The 6,012-nt window shown below is 42.2% G+C and overlaps 1 pseudogene; it reads right to left on the bottom strand.

Moving 5' to 3' along the window:
- Positions 1–703: 703 nt before the first annotated feature.
- Positions 704–1,884, bottom strand: LOC105478039 (interleukin enhancer-binding factor 2 pseudogene; annotated as a pseudogene).
- Positions 1,885–6,012: the final 4,128 nt, after the last annotated feature.

Below are 6,012 nucleotides of genomic sequence, written 5' to 3'. Positions count from 1 at the left end.
GAATGCAATAAACAAATTACATAGCTATACTTCTTGAAGTCCAGGACGGGCAGTGAGGTTAGGCTGGAAGACCTCTTAAGTTGTGAAAGCTTGGTTAAAGACAGGAGTTGACATGGCCTGAGTGTCAGCCAGTGGGGTTCTCTGTAGCCAGATGGCTTTGTTAATTTGCAAAGTTCACAATAAAAGTCATCCATAGTCATTGCTCTCTTTCTCTACCAAGTCCCTTAGTCTTCACGCTCATATCATCCAAATTAATGAAGGGAAAATCTATAAACAACAGCTTCACTGGGAGTTATGTCACTAAGGAAAAAGCAGAAATGTGTAGATCTTCAAAGCAGTATTTGCTCTCAGGTTATCTCCTTTTATATTTATTATTTATCTATGCCCTACTAGGAAGTACTTACATTGTTTTTCTTAGAAAAAGATTTCCAGACACTAACAGCTCACAACATTTCAACAGCAAAGTTATTGGTTGAGAAAGGGGTTTTCAGGAGCTGGGGATTCTAGAGTATGAGGAAGAAATGTTGGTATCTCATTTCATTACAGATGGATGGCATAGGTCACAAATGGGAGACTCTGGCTGCTAAGCCAATATCAAAACCCACTGGACTGACACTTCCTTCTACGGGGTTTATTTTCCTTCCTGTTGTCTTCCTGACCCATGAAAATGCCTGCCACCATGTAAAGCCCACTGGCAGCTAGCTTAGGCTCCAGTCTTCCCCCTTGGGTAGGAAAGGGAGTGAAGGGAAGGCCACTTCTGAGTTTCCATGCTTTCCTCTTTCTCTCCTTGAGGTGGTTCTTCTGTCTTCTCCTTTTCTTCTCTCCTTCCTGTTTCTCTGGCAGCTTCTCTTAAGCCTTTTCTGAAGGTGTTACTATCACTTCATCCCAGGTAGATATTTCAGAAGCAAGATGGCTGGCATCACCCTCCTGGCCAAGGATCTTCCTAAAGCCACCATGTGAGAGGATCCGGACCAGAGTCGGAGCCGTGTGGCAGACCATGTCCTGCAGTGGGCAGACCATGTCCTGCAGACTGTGTGTACTCTCACAGGGGTCAGTGATACCCACTGACCCTGTCGGGAACGGTCCTTCAGCCAGAATCTGCAAGCAATGCTCATATGCAACAGGGCCAAAGGCTGTCTGGTGAGGTTGTTCATCACAGCAGAATGACACAGTAGCTCAAGGATCCAGAATGTGAGTGGCTCAAAGTCAGGAAAACGAATCCTCAAGTCCTTGAGTAGTCTGATGAGAACTTTATGGACTGAGAGGCATTTCTCTCAATCCAGCAGGCAGGTGGGATGGCTGCCAAGGCATTCTGCAATACCTTGCTCTCCAAATAGACTTTGGGGTCCAGTTTTCCAAGATGGAGTGACACTGTTGTAGTGAGAATTTTCACTGGAGATTTTAAGGCAGTTTTGTTGGTCAGCACAGTCAAAACTTCAGCAGGATCTTGTACTGTGAGGCTTTCCACAGCTTTGTTCCCCAGGGCAGTAGCAGCTTCCAGTGTTGGCAGAGTCTTTAGTATTACCACCGGGGCAGCTGCATTGTGGCCTGTAGCCATCGTTCTCTCTTTGTATGATCCCACCTGTCAGACTTCTTGAATTTGCACTTCAAATTAGAGCCACGATCAAATATCAGTCACGTTGTTTATTTTTGTCACCAGAGAAAAGACAGAGTCCTGTTCAGCAGAGTTGGGAGCCAGGTACTGATTTCTCTTCAGCAAGGCCTCACTGAAGGACATTTCATCAGGTGCTGGCTTAACCCGGGGGAAGGCCATTTCACACAGAAATCAAATAGGATATGTGGCACAAAGAGCCCGAACCCTCCTCCTGGGCCTCTTCTGGAACCAAAGCGCCCACCATGACCCTGTCCTCTGTCATCTCTCATGGCACCTTAAAATCCCCCACACTGGAGTCTGCACCAACCACCCCTTTCCTCTCAGATACCTCGTTTTAAATCATGGTAGGTTTAAACTTTATAAGCCTTTAGCATTACACATTCCATTGTTTATCTTTCATTCTCTAGCATTTATGAAGGTAGAATGTTCCTCTCCAAATCGTAATGTGATGATGAAATAGCAGAGAAGATCTCACTTTTCTCCCCTTGGAAGAAATATGGAATTCAGAAATACAATCTAAAATCTGTCCTCAGCTCAGCCTTTCCTGACTCAGTGTTACAGTTGTCCAGAGAGGACAAATTGCCGTTAGAGCTGAGAGGGACTGTCACAAGATTCTCTACTTATTCCTGTAACTAGAATGCATTAGCCTTAGAAGACGTGTTTGTATACTGGGTGAAGGACCCTAGTTTGAATGAATGAATGAATAAGTGAGGAATCTAAAAGGCCATTGGGAGGCTTACAGAATGGCAGCTCCTTCTTCTCTTGCTCTGTTGTGAGTCATCATTGGGAAAATAAGCAGCCTTCACTTTAGTAGAGAGGAAGGCAGCATCCTCAGTGGAAATCCTGCCACGCAGATGGAGTTAGTGTTCTGGGAAAAGGCTGAGAGTTCAGCGGAGTTTATTAACTTGGGAGTTGGAATTCTAGAAGAGCAGCTATGGGAAGATTATTTGCTAAGGAAGGACATAGAACCAAATTGGAGTGAGTGTGTGGGAGGGGCGGGATGACTAGAGGGGCTTATACTTTGGTAGCTTAGGAAGACCTGGATGAAATGCAAGGTCAGATGAGATGGGCTCAAGTTTTCATTGTGAAGTTGTTTCCATTCTGCAGCTTCAGGGGTATGTGTGATCTTGTCATCTTTCCTCTGTCCTATAATCTCTCCACAAGGCATGTCCTCCATAGAGCCCAGCACATAGTGGGTGTTCAACACAAATTTATGGATAGTATGAATTCATTAAGAAGCATACAGATAGGAAATGCAGGATACAGGCTTAGGTCTTCATTGCTCCTAATTGCTAGACCTTCTGTGTTTCCAAATTATTTTTGTTAAATTAGTTTAAATACTTGCAGTGCTTTCCTGTGGAAGATGGATTCAGCCAGTTCAAAACTACCTCTAAGGGCAGAACTGAGGACACTGGTAGAAGTTAGTGAGAAGTAGATTTTGGCTTAAAATTTTCTAATAACTAAAGTTAGGAATGAAAAAGGTACTGTTTTTTTAAAAAGTAGCGAGCCTCCTAACACAGGACGTATGCAAGTAAAACACTGAATGTCTATGTCTTGGGGATGTTTTAGAGAGGATCCCTTCCACCACCAAGAGTTTCGTGTTATTTCTGATATTGAGTTAAGTGATGGTCTAATAAGATAAAATACAAGTAATCTATTTTGGAAAGGACACATAGATACAATTATTGAAAAGCACAATCGAGAAAAAGATTGCATCTGTATTATTGTTATATAACCATATGCCAATATGTCTAGTACATAATATTAGAAAATGTGTCACGGTGTAGTAAGTAACTTTTTAGAATGCCCTATGCAGAATGTAGGAGCAAATCTGAATTAAAAAGGCAGAAACTGAAGAGGACTGGAGTCATTAGGGAAGGCTTCATGGGCCAGCTGGTTCTTTAACAGGGCCTTGGAAAAGGTTAGAATGAGGACAGGCAAAGGGGAAGTCCCTCCAGGGAGGACTGTGCAGGAGTATCAGTGGGAGGAGGTGTTGGGAGGAGGCAGGATGATTGGGCTCACTCAGGCTCTCTGTACGTATGTGCTTTGCACAGAGAAGATGGGAACAATCAGTGGTCATTTGAAGGAATAACACACATTTAAGTCCCTGTTGTCTGAAATCCTGCAGTATCCTGCGTTCCACTGGCCTGCGAGCTGAGAGGCCTGGGAGTCCCAGCTGGGTTCCTAACTAGCTGTTTGGTCAGACACATGACTTAACTACCCTGAGCCTTATTTTTCTCAATTATAAGCCAAGACAGTTGGTTAAATCAGTGCTGCTTAAACTTGAATGTGCAAATGGAGAGATTGTTAAAATGTAGCTCTGATTTCATGGGTTGGGGTAGGGCTTGAGATTCAGCATTGCTAACAGGCTCCCAGGCAATGGGCAGACCGCCCTTTGAATAGTAAGGGGTTGTATGACTTAGGTACCTCCGTGATATGAGCACTCTACAAACTCGTTTTAATTATGGTCTCATACTTTTTTTTTCATAGTTGCTTTCTTATTAGGTAATACGATTGAGAAGTATCTAGCACAGAGCTTAGTCCACAGTGGGTACTCAGTAACATTTGTTTATTAACGTAAAGTTTCTCCCTTGGATACTGTGCTTACCTTAGAAATGCAGTCGTTTTTGTTCAGTCCTGCGTTTCAGACATGTAGTGCATGTTCAGCAAATCTTATAAAACTCAAAGAAAAATCTCGGTGCTTTTTAGATCTCTTCTCTTGTCTCATGACTCCTGTTTCTTCCAGTAGGAAAGGAAGTAATGCGCTGTCTAAATATCTGATTGTTGTGTTGCTTTAGGGAAAAACAATTAGACTGCCTTGCCATTTGCCAAGTAGATGGAATGAAGGTTTCACTCCATTAACACTCATTCCATGAGTCATTCTAAATTCCTGACAGTATGCCAATAAACCCCAGTTAATTCACCAAAATTGCCGCTGGTAGCATTTTGCCTCTGCAGGTGACCAGCAGCACTGTAATCACTTACTCCACAAAGGTAATGAGGTTGTATGGTTTTTATTTAGGCTACCAATTTGTTTTAATATTGTTATTGTTCCTTTTATAGTAAGGCAGATTGGTCTCTGTCTTAAAGGACTGAGAAAGAAGGGATATTAAGGTTCCCAAACTGAATGTAAGTATTAATATTGAAAATAGTGTTATTGTTTTTTGGACTGACAGTAGTAATTTAGAAGTGTTCTAAAGAGGTTGTATTGATTGAATATATACTTATTTGATTCTTCAAGATTTTTATCAGACTCCAGTTGGCTTCTAACAAAAGGTTTATAAAGATAATGAAATTCCTTCCAGTTCTAAAACACTATAACCTCATGAAATATGACCAAGAGTAATGTATACACAGGACAATTTATACTTGGAAAATGAAGTCTACCAAGTTGTTCCTGAGGTTTTTTGCTTGCCACCAAATATAAGACAATATCATTGAAAAGAAAGAAGAGAAAATACAGATACAAAGGTCTGTCCTTCAAGGTAATCTAATAATTCAGTAATAAAAATCTGTCACACAAATTTCTATGAAATCTCTGCAAATTAGAGAAATCCATTGCAACAATCAATCTAATAGAATATCAACATAGCACTGAATTTGTTTTGTAGAGAAATATGCTGTCTGTACCCAAGCCATATTTAAGGATTATTCCATAGTTTATTTGGGTTGAGAAAAACTAATTTGAGTTACTAGACTTTAGATAAGTGTCAGAAGTCCATATTTAACTCATTTAGGCAAAAGGGATATTTAATGGAAGGGTCTTGGGGTAGTTGACATGACTGAAAGAAGAGTAGGACGACCAAGTCACCAGCCGAGCAGGAAGGAATGCAGCGGGGCCTCAGGAACCCTCGAACCAGGAACCAGCTTGTCAGGACTTTGTCTCTCTTTTTGGTTTCTACTTCTCCTGGTGCTGGCTCTATTTTCTCCCACTGCAGACCAGCTTTGTCCACTTGGCAGTTAATGGGGTTGTTGACACCTTACATGGGAGTTGCCCTTTTACAGCTGCTTCTATCAGAGAGACAGACTGACTCTCCCAGATCCATTTTTTAAAAAAAGTTAAGGGAGAACTCTGGTTGGCTGGGTCAGGTGGCTGCTCAGCCTTGGTTGCCAGCTGTGACTAGAAGGTCAGGATCGTATAAGAACATGCCACATTTTCCTGTAAGCACGTGGTTGGAGTTGGGAAGGGGGAAATTAATTCCATCATGAGGGAGGAATACATTTGCTAAAAGGTGGAGGCCCGTGGCTGGGCAAGGACTCCCAGTGCGTTGGTCCATAAAATAGTTTGGAGTAGCACCGTATCCTTGCTTTAATTCTCCTTTCCCCTCTATTGGTTATAGCAGGTTGGGACTTCTATGCTAGATGTTCTATAGTCCCATCATGTAAGCTGCAGGGGT

Source organism: Macaca nemestrina, chromosome 7 (genome assembly GCF_043159975.1).
Source record: "Macaca nemestrina isolate mMacNem1 chromosome 7, mMacNem.hap1, whole genome shotgun sequence".
Lineage (NCBI taxonomy): Eukaryota > Metazoa > Chordata > Mammalia > Primates > Cercopithecidae > Macaca > Macaca nemestrina.
This window is presented reverse-complemented; position numbering and strand designations above follow the sequence as displayed.